Source organism: Narcine bancroftii, chromosome 5 (assembly GCF_036971445.1).
Source record: "Narcine bancroftii isolate sNarBan1 chromosome 5, sNarBan1.hap1, whole genome shotgun sequence".
NCBI classification, from domain to species: domain Eukaryota; kingdom Metazoa; phylum Chordata; class Chondrichthyes; order Torpediniformes; family Narcinidae; genus Narcine; species Narcine bancroftii.
The window spans coordinates 201966303-201984901 of NC_091473.1; the positions used below are offsets into that span (position 1 = coordinate 201966303).

The 18599-nt window shown below is 45.2% G+C and overlaps 1 pseudogene; it reads left to right on the top strand.

Annotated features, from left to right (window-relative positions):
* Positions 1 to 18599, top strand: part of LOC138765471 (zinc finger protein 585B-like) — a 70460-nt pseudogene that overhangs the window by 3620 nt on the left and 48241 nt on the right.

Below are 18599 nucleotides of genomic sequence, written 5' to 3' on the forward strand. Positions count from 1 at the left end.
GGTAAAAGTCCACGTCAGCTGCAGGCTCGTTTGTGGCTGACAAGTCCGATGCGGGACAGGCAGACACGGTTGCAGCGGCTGCAGGGGAAAATTGGTTGGTTGGGGTTGGGTGTTGGGTTTTTCCTCCTTTGCCTTTTGTCAGTGAGGTGGGCTCTGCGGTCTTCTTCAAAGGAGGTTGCTGCCCGCCAAACTGTGAGGCGCCAAGATGCACGGTTTGAGGCGTTATCAGCCCACTGGCGGTGGTCAATGTGGCAGGCACCAAGAGATTTCTTTAGGCAGTCCTTGTACCTTTTCTTTGGTGCACCTCTGTCACGGTGGCCAGTGGAGAGCTCGCCATATAACACGATCTTGGGAAGGCAATGGTCCTCCATTCTGGAGACGCGACCCACCCAGCGCAGCTGGATCTTCAGCAGTGTGGACTCGATGCTGTCGACCTCTGCCATCTCGAGTACTTCGACGTTAGGGATGAAAGCGCTCCAATGGATGTTGAGGATGGAGCGGAGACAACGCTGGTGGAAGCATTCTAGGAGCCGTAGGTGATGCCGGTAGAGGACCCATGATTCGGAGCCGAACAGGAGTGTGGGTATGACAACGGCTCTGTATACGCTTATCTTTGTGAGGTTTTTCAGTTGGTTGTTTTTACAGACTCTTTTGTGTAGTCTTCCAAAGGCGCTATTTGCCTTGGTGAGTCTGTTGTCTATCTCATTGTCGATCCTTGCATCTGATGAAATGGTGCAGCCGAGATAGGTAAACTGGTTGACCGTTTTGAGTTTTGTGTGCCCGATGGAGATGTGGGGTGGCTGGTAGTCATGGTGGGGAGCTGGCTGATGGAGGACCTCAGTTTTCTTCAGGCTGACTTCCAGGCCAAACATTTTGGCAGTTTCCGCAAAGCAGGACGTCAAGCGCTGAAGAGCTGGCTCTGAATGGGCAACTAAAGCGGCATCATCTGCAAAGAGTAGTTCACAGACAAGTTTCTCTTGTGTCTTGGTGTGAGCTTGCAGGCGCCTCAGATTGAAGAGACTGCCATCCGTGCGGTACCAGATGTAAACAGCGTCTTCATTGTTGGGGTCTTTCATGGCTTGGTTCAGCATCATGCTGAAGAAGATTGAAAAGAGGGTTGGTGCGAGAACACAGCCTTGCTTCACGCCATTGTTAATGGAGAAGGGTTCAGAGAGCTCATTGCTGTATCTGACCCGACCTTGTTGGTTTTCGTGCAGTTGGATAATCATGTTGAGGAACTTTGGGGGACATCCGATGCGCTCTAGTATTTGCCAAAGCCCTTTCCTGCTCACGGTGTCGAAGGCTTTGGTGAGGTCAACAAAGGTGATGTAGAGTCCTTTGTTTTGTTCTCTGCACTTTTCTTGGAGCTGTCTGAGGGCAAAGACCATGTTAGTAGTTCCTCTGTTTGCGCGAAAGCCGCACTGTGATTCTGGGAGAATATTCTCGGCGACACTAGGTATTATTCTATTTAGTAGAATCCTAGCGAAGATTTTGCCTGCAATGGAGAGCAGTGTGATTCCCCTGTAGTTTGAGCAGTCTGATTTCTTGCCTTTGTTTTTGTACAGGGTGATGATGGTGGCATCACGAAGATCCTGAGGCAGTTTTCCTTGGTCCCAACAAAGCTTGAAAATCTCATGCAGTTTGGCATGCAGAGTTTTGCCGCCAGCCTTCCAGACCTCTGGGGGGATTCCATCCATACCTGCTGCTTTGCCACTTTTCAGTTGTTCGATTGCCTTATATGTCTCATCCAGGGTGAGGACCTCATCCAGCTCTAGCCTTAGGGGCTGTTGAGGGAGCTGGAGCAGGGCGGAATCTTGGACTGAGCGGTTGGCACTGAAAAGAGATTGGAAGTGTTCTGACCATCGGTTGCGAATGGAGATCTTGTCGCTGAGGAGGACTTGCCGTTTGAGCTGCGCTGCGGGCTTTGGACGGGGTGAGGGGCCGTACACAGCCTTTAGAGCCTCGTAGAAACCCCTGAAGTCGTCAATGTCCGCGCTGAGCTGGGTTCGTTTGGCGAGGCTAGTCCACCACTCATTTTGGATCTCCCGGAGTTTCCGCTGAAGATGGCTGCATGCGCGACGGAAGGCTTGTTTCTTCTCTGGACAGGACGGCTTTGTAAGGTGAGCCTGGTGGGCAGCTCGCTTCTTTGCCAGCAGCTCCTGGATTTCCTGGCTGTTTTCGTCAAACCAGTCCTTGTTTTTCCTGGAGGAGAAGCCCAGTACCTCTTCAGTGGATTGCAGTGTGGTAGTCTTCAACTGATCCCAGAGGGTTTCAGGGGACGGGTCCGTGAGGCGGGTTGCATCGTGGAGCTTTGCTTTGAGGTTTGCCTGGAAGTTTCCTCTCGCTTCGTCTGACTGCAGGTTTCCAACATTGAACCTCTTTCTGGGGGCTTTACTGTTCCTGGGCTTTGGCTTGAAGTGAAGGTTGAGCTTGCAGCGAACCAGCCGGTGGTCAGTGTGGCATTCCGCACTAGGCATGACCCTGGTGTGGAGCACATCTCGTTTGTCACTTTCTCGCACCAGGATGTAGTCCAGGAGGTGCCAGTGTTTGGATCGGGGATGCATCCAGGTGGTCTTAAGGCTGTCCCTCTGCTGAAAAAGGGTGTTTGTAATGACAAGCCGCTGTTCTGTGCAGAGCTCCAACAGGAGGCGCCCATTGTCGTTGCACTTGCCGACGCCATGCTTGCCCAGGATTCCTGGCCAGGTTTCTGAGTCTTTGCCGACCCGAGCGTTGAAGTCGCCCAGGATGACAACCTTGTCGGCTGTAGGGGTGCGTTGGATGAGGTTGCGCAGGTCGGTGTAGAACTTGTCCTTTTCTGCTGGTTCCGCCTGGAGGGTTGGAGCATAGACACTGATGAGGGTGATGCGACGCTTGTTTTGAAGGGGGAGTCGCATGGACATGATTCGGTTCGAGAGGCCTGTCGGAAGGTTTTTGAGTTTGGAGGCAATGAAGCTCTTGACCATGAAGCCTACACCAGATAGGCGTCGTTCATCCGAAGGCTTGCCAGACCAGTGGAGTGTGTAGCCCGCGCCGCGTTCTTGGAGGCTGCCTACATCTGCCAGGTGGACTTCACTGAGAGCGGCTATGTCGATGTCAAGTCTGAGGAGTTCATGTGCGATTAGGGCAGACCGACGTTCAGGTCGGTGGCTGTCAGCCTTGTCTAGCATGGTTCTGATGTTCCAGCATGCTAGCTTGAGTTTGTGAGCATCTTTTGAGTGTGAGGACGTGGAGGGGGAGGACGTGGAGGGGGAGGACGTGGACCTGTCCTCGGGCCTGCGCAAAGGAGCTTTTAGGTGGAGTGCAGTGCGCGCAGTACTGGCCCCACCCTTTACACCCATGGTTCGTGTGCCGTGGCCGAGCAAGCTGGGACGTGGCAGCGAGGTCCTTGGGTCGTAGGTTTTATATCGGAGTGGCCTTCTCCTATGCAGGTTTCTTACCTGCATTACAGTATTACTGTAATTATTGCTGTTTTACATGAATCTGGTAAGCTTTGTGTTTCATCAATCTGGTTGATTACATCCAGGAGGGGCGGAATTAATAAGTCTTTAAATGTTTTGTAGAATTCTATTGGAAATCCATCCTCTCCTGGTGTCTTAATATTTGGTAATTTTTTTATTATCTCTTGTATTTCTACTGTTCCAAATGGTTCTGTTAATTTATTTTGTTCCTCTATTTGTAGTTTTGGTAGTTCAATTTTAGTCAAAAATTCATCTATTTTCCCTTCTTTCCCTTCGTTTTCAGTTCGGTATAATTGTTCATAGAATTCTCTAAAGTTTTCCTTAATTTCTTTTGGATTATATGTAATTTGTTTGTCTTTTTTCCTTGATGCCAATACCATTTTCTTAGCTTGTTCTGTCTTAAGCTGCCATGCTAGGATTTTGTGCGTTTTTTCCCCCTAGTTCATAATATTTCTGTTTTGTCTTCATTATATTCTTCTCCACCTTATATGTTTGTAGTGTTTCATATTTTATTTTTTTATCTGCCAATTCTCTTCTTTTAGTTGTATCTTCCTTCATTGCTAATTCTTTTTCTATATTTACTATTTCCCTTTCCAACTGCTCTGTTTCCTGATTATAGTCCTTCTTCATCTTGGTTACATAACTTATTATTTGCCCTCTAATGAATGCTTTCATTGCATCCCATAGTATAAACTTATCTTCCACTGATTCCGTATTTATTTCAAAATACATTTTTATTTGTTTTTCAATAAATTCTCTAATATCCTGCCTTTTAAGTAACATGGGGTTTAATCTCCATCTATACATTCTTGGAGGGATGTCCTCTAACTTTACTGTCAATATTACGGGTGAATGGTTCGATAGTATTCTAGCTTTATATTCTGTTTTTCTTACTCTATCTTGCATACGAGCTGATAACAAAAATAGGTCTATTCTTGAGTATGTTTTATGTCTAGCCGAGTAATATGAATATTCCTTTTCCTTTGGGTGTTGTTTCCTCCATATATCCAAAAGTTGCATTTCTTCCATCGATTTAATTATAAATTTGGTTACTTTGTTCTTTCTGTTAATTTTTTTCCCAGTTTTGTCCATATTTGAATCCAAATTCAGGTTGAAATCCCCTCCTATTAATATGTTCCCTTGCGTATCTGCTACCTTCAAAAAGATATCTTGCATAAACTTTTGATCTTCTTCGTTAGGTGAATATACATTGAGTAGATTCCAAAACTCTGAATATATCTGACATTTTATCATTACATATCTCCCTGCTGGATCTATTATTTCCTCTTCTATTTTAAATGGCACATTTTTACTAATTAATATAGCTACTCCTCTTGCTTTTGAATTATACGATGCTGCTGTTACGTGTCCTACCCAATCTCTCTTTAATTTCTTGTGCTCCAATTCAGTTAAATGTGTTTCTTGCACAAATGCTATATCAATTTTTTCTTTTTTCAGTAAATTTAGCAGTTTCTTCCTTTTAATTTGGTTATGTATTCCATTAATATTTAAAGTCATATAGTTCAACGTAGCCATTTTATACTTTGTTTATATTCCCTTTCCGTTTCTCCATCATTACCTTTCCTTCTTATCCATTTCTGTTTTCTTGTTTTGAACCCTTTATAAGACAACATTCCTAAAACAACAAACATTTTCCTTATTCTCCTATTTAAAACTGCTTTAGCCCCAATCTCCCCTTCCCCTCCTGAGTTGTCCTTTATCCCTTGTCGGACAACCACATCTCCCCTCTCCATTTGGATTTGCGAATTCACTCGCAAGCGTCAGCTGATTTTGCAGTGACCGCAACTCCTCCCCACCCAGCCCCCCCCAGAAGAGATTTCACTTTTCGTATGTAACAAAGGTCACTCTTTTAGTTCCCTCCTTATTCCCTCTATTCCATTTCCTTCCCTTATTAATTCTTGTCTATACTATCTATATTTTCCTCTAAATACGGATACATTCATGTATGCACATTATACATATACACACATATACCTCTTTACCCACATACATATAAATCGTGGTCATTTTTACTCTTATTACATATCTTCATCTCTCTGGTTGTTTTGTAGTTGTTCTGCAAATTTCCTTGCTTCCTCTGGATCCGAGAATAGTTTTTTTTCCCATAAGATCGTTTTCGATGTATTGAACTCCTTTCTCTTCTTCAGGAGTTCAAAACTTATGTGTCTTTTTAGTTCGCAGTCCTTTGTACTCTCGTTACACGTCTTCATCCCTCAGTCTATTTTGTAATTGTTCTGCAAATTTTCGTGCTTCCTCTGGATCCGAGAATAGTCTGTTTTGTTGTCCTGGAATAAATATTTTCAATACCGCTGGATGCTTTAGTATAAATTTATACCCTTTCTTCCATAAAATCGCCTTTGCTGTATTGAACTCCTTTCTCTTCTTCAGGAGTTCAAAACTTATATCTGGATAAATGAAGATTTTTTGCCCTTTGTACTCCAGTGGCTTGTTGCCCTCTCTTATTTTTTCCATTGTCTTCTCCAGTACCTTTTCTCTTGTAGTATATCTTAGGAATTTTACTAAAATAGATCTTGGCTTTTGTTGTGGTTGTGGTTTAAAGGCCACTGCTCTATGTGCTCTTTCTATTTCCATTTCTTGCTGTAGTTCTGGACATCCTAGGATCCTGGGGATCCAATCTTTTATAAACTCTTTCATATTCTTGCCTTCTTCATCTTCCTTAAGGCCCACTATCTTTATGTTATTTCTTCTGTTATAATTTTCCATTATATCTATTTTCTGAGCTAACAGTTCTTGTGTCTCTATAACTTTTTTATTAGATTCCTCTAATTTCTTTTTTAAGTCCTCTACCTCCATTTCTACTGCTGCTTCCCGCTCTTCCATCTTGTCCATTCTCTTTCCCTTTTCTGTTAAGGTCATATCTATTTTATTCATTTTCTCTTCTGTATTGTTTATTCTTCTTCTTAAATCATTAAATTCTTGCGCTTGCCATTCTTTAAATGACTCCATGTATTCTTTAATAAGAGAAAGTATATCCTTTATCTTGCCTTTCCCTTCTTCTTCTATTTTGGATTTCACTGTACTCTTCCTCTTCCTCTTCTTCTTCCTCTGGGTTGGCCATCTGTTGTTTCTTTGTTGCCCTTATCTTCTCTTCTTTCTTGTTTTCGTTGTTCTCCTCTTGCTGCAGGTGTTCTGCAGCTGTCATTGCCGGCTGTGGAGATCGACTCCCCAGCTGGTCACCCCTCCCGTCGATGTGTTTTTTTGCATGCGCGGATGCGTACTTTTACTCGGCTCAGTGAGCCATTTTTGTAGTCCACTTTCTACCGACCTGAGGGAGCGGGTTTCTCTCTCCACCGCGGGCCTCTTCGAACAGGTAAGGCCTTCTCCTTCTTCTTCCGTTGTCTTCTCTTCCTCTCTTCTTACCGTTGATTTCGATTTTTCTTTTTTCGTCGCCATTTTCTTTCCACCTTTATACTCACTTTTCTTTAATTTTTATTTTTGTGCCTTTGTGTTTTTCTTTGTTTTTTCCAACTTTTCTGGAGAGGGCTGGAGTTCACCGTCCGGCCACTACTCCATCACGTGACTCCCCCGAGTCTATCAAGTTGAGGAGGCACCAGTGGGTCCACACCAGCGAGAGGACCTTCACCTGCCTTGAGTGTGGCAAGGGCTTCAGCTGGCAATCAAACTTGCTGATCCACCAGAAGGTTCACAACAGCAATAGGCCATTCGTCTGCCCTGAGTGCGGCAAGGGCTTCACCCAGTCCTCCGACCTGCTGAGACTCCAGCGTATCCACACCGGAGAAAAGCCGTTTGCCTGCCCTGAGTGCAAGAAGACCTTCACCAACAGGTCCAACCTTGAGATTCACTGGCTGGTCCACACTGGCAAGAAGCCCTTCACCTGCCTTGAGTGTGGCAAGGGCTTCAACCAGTCTTCCAACCTGCAGAGGCACCAGCAAGGCCATACAGGGCAGAGGCTGTTCACCTGCTCCAAGTGTGGAAAGGGTTCACCCAGTTGGCCAGCCTGAGGAACCACAGGCAGGGTCACACCAGGGAGAGGCCCTTCAACTGCCCCAATTGCAGCAAGGGCTTCACCAAGCCCTCCCACCTACTGAGACACCAACGGGTCCACACTGGGGAGAGGCCGTTCACCTGCTCTGAGTGTAACAAGAGCTTCACCCAATCAGAGCCATGGCAAGATGGCATAGAACAGGGCCGTGGCAAGATGGGGTAGAACAAAGACGTGGGGATTCACCTCTCCCTGACTGGACTACTTAATACCCAAAATTTAGAGAATGTAAAAATTCAAAAAGTGCATGGGACAGAACTTTTAATTGTTGAAGTTACAAAATATGAAGAAAAGGAAAGGTCAAAAACCAAAAAAGTTGGTTTTTAAAGTAGTAGAAAAAAGTGAAGAAACTGGACCTACCATACAGAAGAAGCACAAGGATCAATTTAATATAGATTCGAAGCCTCAGAGGATGTCTCCAGAGAGGTCAGAAGAGAGATCGGTGCTTCAATTCATGGAACAGTGCAAGATGGAGCATCAGTCCTGGCGTCAGGCTGGGATGTCTGCAGCCATGATGTAATGTGCGCAGCCGAGAGTGGCAAGATGCACTGGCCTGCGTCGGGGCACAAGCCAAGGAGCGCAGTCAGCAGCATGCTGGTGTGCAGCGACGTGCCGTCAGATGCCCGCTACCGCGCGACAGGTGCTCTGGGTATGCGCACGGCCTCGCAAGTGCGTAAAGTCCTGGATCGGTTCAGGACTGCGGGGAACCCGGTTCACATCGCGCCCTATATGGAGTGGAGTCCAAACCCATAGCCAGGCCGCCAGGGAAGAAATTTTAGTGGCTGAAGAGGAACATCTGGAATTTTTGGATGAAGATCAGTGTGAGAGATGAGTAAACTTGACATGAAAATATGAAAGATGGGGAAACTAGCACAGACACATGGAGTGATGGATTAAACCAGTATGAACAGGCTAAGGATGGAAATTAGGATGCAGGAAGCAGAGTCAGCCTATGTAAGGTAAGAACCTTCTAGTCCTTTCGACAGGATCAGTGAGCCCACCGTATGAATAAGATAAGGAGAGGCAAGGAATAATAGAACGTAGGAAGTAGAGGTAGTCTGGGTGAGATAAGGGTCTCCTAGCCCTAGACAGACCAAGTTCTACATATATAATTAGTAAGCCTTACACAGATTTATCAAGTTATGCATATTAAATTAGCAAACCCTAGACAGGATTAGCGAACTCTGCATATGAAGGGACTGTAAATATGAAAGATGGGGAAACGAGCACAGACACATGGAGTGATGTGCATTACAGCAGCTCAGGTTTTGGTTGTACATTTGTTGGGTATTTCAGCATACTTGATAAAGACAAAAGAATATCTAGTGATGGTAACAGTTCCTACAAAATTGAAGCAGCGTACAGATGTCAGTGATTTCATAATGTTAAACCTCAGGATATCGAGGCAACATGAATACATGTGCAAACTCTCAGCTCTGAGAGTCGGAAAGGTGTGAATGGGGACAAGGGCAAGGTTGTGAATAAGGACAATGAGGATAATGACATGATGAGACACCGACAGGATACCCCTGGTCCTCCAAGTTCACAGAAACTGCACGTAGGCAGACAGGATTGCCTAATGCCAAACCCATCCAGGAGGCAGAAGAATGTAAGGGGGAGGGCATTCCTATACTGAAATTCACTGTATAAAAGTTGGGTGAGCCCCAGTGTATGTGTGTATTCCCAGGGTAAGGGGAAGCACCCAACTTTGCATTGTTCTAAAATAAATGTTCTTTGTTCTCAATTTTTGTCTCGAGCAATTTCTGTTAAGGTACTTCTATTTCTAACATCAGGAACTTTTTTTGGTGGCTGGAGAAGGAATTGAAGGTAGGACCAGAAGTGCAAAAATGGCTTCACCTTTTAAATCTGTTACTTCACCTGTTTTAACAAGCCCCTCACCTGGACCTGATGTAGTCACTATGTTGGAGGAGTTATCAAAACTAAATGAAAAGATTATAGTTTCCATAATATAGATGAACAATTTGCTGAAGTAAAACTAAAAATGACTGATATGTGGAGAACTTGCATCTATGAAAGTGGATCTGAACAAGCAGCTGATGAAGTACAAGAGAAATTTAAGAAGATTGAAGATAGAGTGGTTCAGATTGAGGACTCGTTTACAAGATGGAAAGCTCAGAAGAATGTCTTTTTGCAGAAAATTGACTCACTGGAAATAATAATGTTAAAATAGTTGGACTTCCGGAAGATATTGAAAGATCAGACCATACAAAATTTTTTCATAAATCGATTCCAGAAATGTTAGGGATTGAATCATTTCCAGACAGTTTCGAATTACAGCTCATCAAGCGTTAAGAAGGAAGCCTTTCCTGGGTCAACCTCCGAGAACAGTTTTAATTAGGTGTTTAAGATATCAGGACCGAGAGATGATTTTACATCTTGCGGTACAGAAAGCCCATGTTGCTCAGAACCTTATGTTGGTTCAGGGTAGAAGGGTTTTCTTTTAAGTGGATTTAAGTCAGGAGGTTATACAGAGACGTAAGGAGTTTAATCTGGCTAAGGCAGTATTGTGGAAGAAAGGATACAAATTTGCATTTAGATACCTGACAGTATTGAAAGTGTTTTATGGGCAATATCAATCTCAATTTTTTGAGAGGGCTCAGGATGCAATAACTTTTGGGAATTCCTTACCAGACAAGTTGAAACCAGACAATGAAACCTCAGTTGAACATAGTCAAGACTAAGAACGGGAATGGGATGAAAATGTTGGAAACTGCGCAATTGATTGATGTGGAGGAGGATACTCAAACTCAATCTAGACCAGGGGTGTCAAACTCAAATTCACGGAGGGCCAAAATTAAAAACTTGGACTAAGTCGAGGGCCAAACTAAATATTTATTGAAAATTTTCAACAACATCTGCATGTTTTCTCTTCTTTCAACATATGTAATGTTAAACTTTTTCTTATTAAAATAAATGTTTAATAATAGTTTTGGATAAACTCTTTCCAGAAGCATTAACAAATGAGAAATAAAATATTCAATAAATAATATTTCTCTATAGAGGATTTGTCAAATGTTGCTAGTGTGCTGTCGAATAGTAAAATCTGAGGACTATTGAGAATGTGGGAGAATAACATGATTCCTGAAACAATCAAATGGCTGACTGATTGTGGGCATGAACTCTAGCAGGGTTATTTGCCATGCCCTTTTTCCATTGGTACAGATATCCTTTGATTGACACACTTTTCAAGTTTTATGCCTAATGAGCTTGTATCCAGGTGCAGGACCATTTTTAACCAGGAATATATTTATCACTGTGACATGAAACTATTGGAAGATCATTTTATCCTGAGATTAAAGTTCATAATACTTACTCAGGCCTGTGTGCGGGAGGGCGGAGTTTGCGGGCGATCAGGTTGGACCACGACTGTGTGGGGGCATCGGCTCTCGCTGCAGGGCGGCATCTCGGCGGATCAGCGGCCCTGTCACCATGAGTCGCAGATTGGCCTGCGGCAGGGAGGGGGAGTGGGCAACGGTCCTGGCAAGGTCAGGCCCGAGGCCTCCGGTTCCGGGCGCTGGGAAGCGGCCTTGGCTTCCCCTGACACTGGCCAGGCCCCAAAACCAGAGTCCACGGTGAGACCCTGCAACGTAAACAGAGGAGGTGGGGGCGATTAGCAGGCTGACGCCAATGCATTCTGGGATTTGTTGTATTACTGTGCATGCGCTGTACTGGCGCGGCGGCCAGCGGGCCACCTCTAATACATTTTTGAAATGATCTTGCGGGCCAAATATAATTATATCGCGGGCCAAATTTGGCCATCGCACATGTGTGATCTAGACTATAAGATGACTGAGTGTATTCTTTCTGGAGGTCTGGTCGGGGGGGAGGTAGATGACCCTGGTGAATTTGAAGTCATCTGCCACTGGTAGTATTGACCACACCCACTCAATCGAAGAGGGTATTACTTTTGCAGTTTTTTTAGGGATTTTTTTTCCTTTATTTGTTGAATTGTAGAGTTTTGGGTTTTTTTTGTGTTTTTTAAGTTTTGTTTTTATATTAGTAGTTTTAGGAGGGTTTTTTTCTTCAAGAGCTTCTATTTCATGTAAAGGTGTTGGGTTCCACTCTAAATGAATCATTTGAGTTTTGGTGACATTTAATGTTAAAGGGCCTAACCATCCAATAAAACGAAAATGAAAACTGGATTATATTAAGAAGACGAAGGTAGACATTGCATTTTTATAGGAGACTCATTTGACTGAGAAACGACATTTAAAGTTCAACCGAGATTGGGTTGGTCACGTGATTGCATCATCCTTTAGTCTAAAGCTAGAGTAGGAATTTTGATCCACAAAAAAGTGCCTTTTATTTTGGAGTCTTTTTCGGCCAGTGCTGGTAGAGTTTTGAAGGTTAACTGTAAAATATTTTCAGAAGCTTGGACTTTGATGAATGTGTACGCACCAAATGAAGATGATGTAGAATTTGTTACGGACACATTTTTAAATTTGAATCAATTGAATGAGAATATTTTGATAGGAGGGGATTTTAATTGCTGTTTGGACCCATTGTTCTCCAAAATCTCCAAAAACTGAAGAAAACTAAAATGCCTAAAAGAATAACTGAATTGATGAGAGAATTAAACAGTGGAAATATGAAGGCAGATGAATCCAAACGAAAAGGATTTTTCATTTTACTCTGACATGATTCGTTTTGAAGAATTGATTTATTTATGGTATTGGCACAATTGTAAGGTAGAATTACTCATGCTGAATATAAAAGTAGGATATTGTTTGATCATTCATTATTGTTAGTTTCTTGTGGTGGTTCCGAGGTGGTAGAAACTACTTATCATTGGAGATTTGATGAAATGTTGTTAAGGGCTTCACCCAATCCTCTCACCTGCTGACCCACCACCGGTTCCACACTGGGGAGAGGCCATTCATCTGCTCCAAGTGCAGAAAGGAGTTCACCCAGTTGTCCCACCTGTTGACTCACCAATGAGAACACACCGGGGAAAGGCTATTCACCTGCTCCCAGTTCACCAAGTACAACAGCCTGATGAAACATCAGCGAGTTCACACAGAAGGTTTGCAGGGTGTGGAATATTTAAACATCACTCACTCAAACTCCAGGAGGGACTGGAATCTTGTGGTTATTGAGGCATTGTGTTGTGATATCTGCTACCAGTGAATTTAGGGGAATTATTGCTTTGTGAGCTGCTGCCATGAGCAGAGGGGTCCACAGAATGGGAGAAGGGGTTTGTTAGGTTAGGATTTTTGAGAGGTTAGGTGATTCCATCATTTTAAAAAATTGAATTACTGATTTCTAATTTCCTAGATGGCCCAAAGGTATTATTTTTTTTATCTTGGAATATCTCAGGGATAAACCACCCAGTTAAATGTTGAAAGATCTTTTCACATATTAGAACGTTTCAACCAGAGATTATTTTCTTACAAGAAATGCATCTTCGTGTATCTGATACCTCTCACTTTTGAACTTTTGGAAGGGACAGCAGTTTCACTCAGCATTTATGACTAAATTTAGGGGAATTTTGATTGACCAATCGGTGCTGTTTATTAAACATGAGGTTTATAGCGAAGGTTATTTTGTTAACATCTATGGTCCTAATGCTGATGACTGACATTTTTTTAAAACTGGATTTATATATTTATTCTTTGATAATAGGCGGCGACTTAACTAGTTGATTCAACCCTGAACTTGACCACTCATCTCATAAAATTGCTAATTTAAACCAGTCATCTATACTTATAAATTATTTTATGCTACAAACTGGTGTTATTCACTTCTGGAGATTTCTGATGATAAGGAATTCTCTTTTTTTCCAAGGTCCACCAAGGTCATACATATTTACATATTGGTAGCTTTCTTTTGGACCAACAATTAATTTCTTCTGTACTTGTGAGAGCATATTAATTTCTGACCAAACTCCAGTGATTTTGTCTATTAGTATCCCAGATTTACCTAGAAGTGCTAAACTGGTGGTTGGACACCCTTATATTATTGGACTCAGATTTTTTGAAAAAAAAATTGCCTTTTTTTTGTAAAAGAGGTTCCGTTTTAGTTATCTGGGATGCTTTTAAAACTTTTACAGAGGTCAAATAATTTTATTTATGGCTAATGTTAAAAAGGCTAATTCTGGGTGATATAATTTGGCCAATCAGCTTAATTGTGTGGCCTTAACTCTGAAATGTGAGCTTTTTAAAAGAAGGGTCTGTAGCGGGAGCTACATTGCTCCTGAAAGAACTCACACAACCAGACGGGTTGAGCTCAGTGAGCAGACTAGTTTATTGCAGGCTACTGGGCTGCACTTATACTCCCAGCCAAGACCTAGCTGAGAACTGTGCTGGAGGGTGCTGACGTCACTCGGGCATCACGTGGTTCCCCAGCGTGGCCCCCTGCTGGAAGGAAGGGAAACCCCCAACGGCGCCATTTTGGCCAGCTGCCCCACTGCGTCGCTTAAAAGCAGGGCTGGTTCACCTGCCTAGTGGTGAGCTGCCACACAGCCCCCTCCCCCCCAGAACCGGCACCAATGTACTTTTCGCCAGGCGGCCTTGCTTGCTTGGGCTGGGCTACGACCATGGGCTTGGTGGGATCGAGGTGTGCTGGCTTCAGCCTGTCCACAGTAAACAGCTCCAGCCTGCCGCCAATGTCCAGCATGAATGTAGAGCCGGAACGCTATATGGCCCCTCGTACAGTCGCTGCAGAGGTGCCGTGGTCGGGCCTGCTGAATGAAAATGTACTCCGCGGAAAGCAGTTCGCCAGGAATGTGAGACAGGTGGGTGCCATGCCTGGGTGGTGGTGGGGGTTCAAACGAATCCAAGGGTGCCCTGAGGTGAGGAAGTAGTTTGTGCAGCGACCGCTGGGGATTGTGAGGTGCGTTGACAAACTCACCAGATACTGCCAGCGGTGCACTGTAGACCAGACAAATGAACAAGGAGAGGAAGTCAAACCTTAATTAAGTGCTCCCTTTTTCAAAGTTATCTGTTTCAAAGCATTCTCCTAGCTAATTCTTTCATCAACTAAGATCAGAGGTGCCCCTCACACCTTACATCACTTTGGGGAAAGAGAAATGGTGAAGGGGGCATTCAGATCTGAAGTCAAATACGCTACCACTATACACCAAAGCTGAAAAAAGTTACAAATATAATCCTAATCAATGGCAAGTTGTTCCTGTAGGTTATGAATCTTAGAAGAATAGTTACTTGCAAATAGTCAATTTTGCCTCTCGTACAGAATAAAATGGTTTGAAGCTGGTTCCCTCTAGCGGCCCAACCTTGCACTGCATGTTATGAACACAAGACATGGGTGACCAATAGTGGTATCTAATTTCTGATTTCATTGGATCATTTATGTTCAGCAAGCTCTCAGTCATAATGCAGCAACCTGTTTCAAACTGTCCATCACATTACTTTGCCTCCAGAGATGCTGCTTGACCTCAGCTCGAGCATTTTATTTTTTCGCTGTGGAGCCCTGCATCTCCGATGTCAACGTGATAACAATTCAATGATGGGCCAGATGGACTTGACTTGCCGACCACCAGCTATGATCCGCATTCCATTTCGTTTCACGTTGCAAAAAGATCGCCTGACACCTCAACTGTCTGCCCTTTACCTGCTACCTTGTCCTTCACTCATCCTCGGAGGCCAAACATAATTCAGCACCAGTTTCCATGGATGCATTGTGTCTGGATGCAGCACAGCATGGTACAGGAAGGAACTACTCTGTCCATTTCAGCAAGAAGCTGTGGACTCACTCAAAGACCTCAAAAGGGTTGTTCACACTCTCATCATCTCACGCCTGGACTACGCTAACTTGCTGTACGCTTGGATTAGTCAGTTCTCCCTTCCCCATCTCCAACTAGTTCAGAACTCAGGTCCTGAGAGGTGCCAAGAAGTGGGACCATATCACCCCAATTCTGGCCTCTCTCCAGTGGCTGCCATTGCAGCTCAGAATCGACTTCAAGCTGCTGCTATTTACATTATGGCTCTCAACGACCTTGCACCACCCCCCCCCCCACCCCACCCCATATCTCCAATCTGCTTATGCCCTACTCTGCTCCCAAGCAGCTCAGGTCAGTTACTGCAGGACACCTGACTGATCCACGCACTCAGTGCACACACCGAGGAGACCGGGCCTTCATGGAGCAGCATTAAACTAGTCCCCAACCTCAAATGCATTCAATCCAGGTTAAAAACATACCTTCTGTTGTTAGCATTTAATATCTGACACCCTTTGTATGTTCCTATCCTCTAACAGTGCTGCACTCGTCACTGTAATTTTGGTCTATTTATAACGCTGTAGCGATGGCTACACTGCTCCTCCAATATCACACGCAACCAGAAAGGTTGAGCTCAGTGAGCAAACTAGTTTATTGCAGGCTGTTGGGCTGCACTTATACTCCCAGGCCGAGAACTGCACTGAGGGTGCTGACGTCACCTGGGCATCACGTGGTCCCCAAGCGCGGGTTTCTGAACCCCAAACTGGAAGGAAGGGAAACCCCCCGTTGGCACCATTTTGGCCAGCTGTCCCGCTGTGTGGCTTACAAGGTGCCACAACACCTTAATCTGTTCTCTAAATAGTTGCACTGGTTTCGATTCATTGCTTTGGTTTGTACAGCACTGTAAAAATAAAGAACTTGAATGCAAAACAACCCCCCCCCCCCCCGCCCACCCTTCCTGCTGCCTCAGGAAAGCAGCCAAATTGAGTGGAAAAGCATATTTGATCATTTCTACAGACACTGGGAGGCTGCAGGGAGTTATAGACTGGTTATGTAAATGTGCAAGATGGAGTTCAATGTTGGTAAATGTGAGGTTATGCACTTTGGAAGGAATAATGAAAGATCAGATTATTATTTGAATGGCAAGTGATTGCAGCAAGCAGCCCGCAGAAGGACTTGGGAGAGCTTGTGCATGAATCGCAAGAGCTTGGTTTGCAGGTGCAGCAGGCGATCAAGAAGGCAAATGGAATGTTGGCCTTCATTTTTAGAAAGATGAAATTTAAGAACAGGGAAGTTATGGTGCAACCCTACAAGGTGCTGGTGAAGCCACATCTGGAGAACTGCGAGCAGCTCTGGTCTCCTGACTGGAGGACAAATGTATTAGCTTGGGAAGCAATGCAGAAAATGTTCACCACTTTGATTCCAGAGATGAGGGTGTACGCCTATGAGGAGAGTGTCGCTTCCGCTGCGGCAGCGCTACCAAATAACGAGGCATCCACACAGGTGAGTGAACAACAAAGACTGGTTTTGAATTCCCCCGCATGTCTGAGCTGGTACATTGACGTAGTCCCGACTTCCGGAAGTGATGTCGTCTCTGGCTGGATGGCCACTATGCGGAAATAAAGGACTGCTTGCTTAGCCCGCAGGTGGTGATAGGCTCAGGCTCCTTCTCGGCAGTGAAGGGGAGCCTGCGTCATCTTGGACCCGCTGCGTGTTGCGGCGATTCGGCCTGTTTCTTTGCGCAATCGCACCCCCTGCCCCGGAACCGCCAGCGCTCTGTGAGTGGTCTGACTTACGGTCTCTGGGCCGTCTACCTCTGCGCTTGACCTGGGGGTCTGGGGCTGGCCGGTCAGAATCCAGGTGCGCGACTTTGAGCCGGTTGGCTGTGAATCTATCCTGTCGGCCGCCGATGTCCAATGTGAACACCATGCCATCTCTCCGCAGTACCTTGAAGGGGTCTTCGTCCGGGCACTGTAGGGAGTCCCTTGCTGTCCTCTGCATACAAAGACGTAGTGTGTGAAGTGCAGATCCACTGGGTCATGGCTTGGGTGCCAAGCCGTGTCTGGCCGGGGGAAGTCGTCCACCCGCTTGCTCTCAGCCTGTGCAGGATGTCTAATGCGCTGGTCTGCAGGTGGAGAGTGTGGAAATGTAGGTCCCCTGGGAATGGAGAGCGGTACGCCGTACACGATCTCTGCAGTCGATGCCTCCTTTGGTGCCGTGTGGATTCCGAGCAGTACACATGGAGGGTCGTCCATCCAGTTCGGCGGGGTCATTCAGCCTTTCAACGCAGCCTTCAGGTAGCGGGGGTGAACTGTTTGAAGAGGGGATAGAAGGCTGTCGAATGGTGGACCTGGCTGCTACAGAATTGCGCCAGGTTGGACCACAGGGACATGAACTGCGCTCCTTGGTCCAATGTGACATGGGTCAGGACTCTGGTGAGGAAAGCCTGGGTGCACGTCTCTGTATCACACACAGCCATCGGTATCGCCTCTGGCCAGGGTGTGAACCAGTCGATGGTCGTGAACAGATGGCGAACACTGGGAGGAGGTCGACAATGTCAACGTAGTCATGTTCAAACGTGCGTTGCACCGGCTCGAAAGTTTGTAGAGGGGCTTTGGTGGCCCGGTAGACCGTAGCACACTGGCACTGTTAGCAGGTTCAAGCCCACAGGGTAATATCTCGGAGGAAACCATGCCACACGAGCTTGTCCGAGAGCAGGCGGACCGTGGACCTCATGGAGGGGTGAGAAAAGCCGTGGATCTGGTCGAAAAGCCACCAGGTCGCAGGTAGGACGGCCTTGAAAATCCGCAGGAGATATTGCAGAGCAGAGTCTGAGTCTTCTGATCAATAAAGCCTTTGCTCGCTTCTTGTCTGCGGGTGTTCAATGATCGCGCCATAGGAACTGGAACCCTTATTTGTCATCTACTAAATTCTTTCTCCAGCATTTGGAGGCGCTGCACTGCATCGTCGACACATCTTATCTGTTTAACACCATCTATTCGACTGCTCGCCCACAATTCACAGGATACTGAGATTCTCGCTGTTTATTGGTTGGAACCCAGTGCGAATCGGGTGACGATGTGGCGCTATCTCCGCACTTCACTAGACTGGTCCTGGAACCTTCTCTCTTGTACGCCTCCACCCACCTCAGTTGCATCCACTCCAACTTACATTAACAGTGCAGAAAGGTCGCATGTGAATGGCTGTATTATGGCCTGAAAGACATTTATCCGTAAATATCACGAGTAGGAAATGTAAAATTTGGTTTTGTTATGAGAATTTGTCATTTTTAAAAAGAACAGTGTGGACGCGAGTGAATTTTCCCATCTCATTTCGTGAGAGGGACGGCTTTAGGCGGCATGAACTGATTAGATGACACTATCCTGGCTCATGAGTTTCG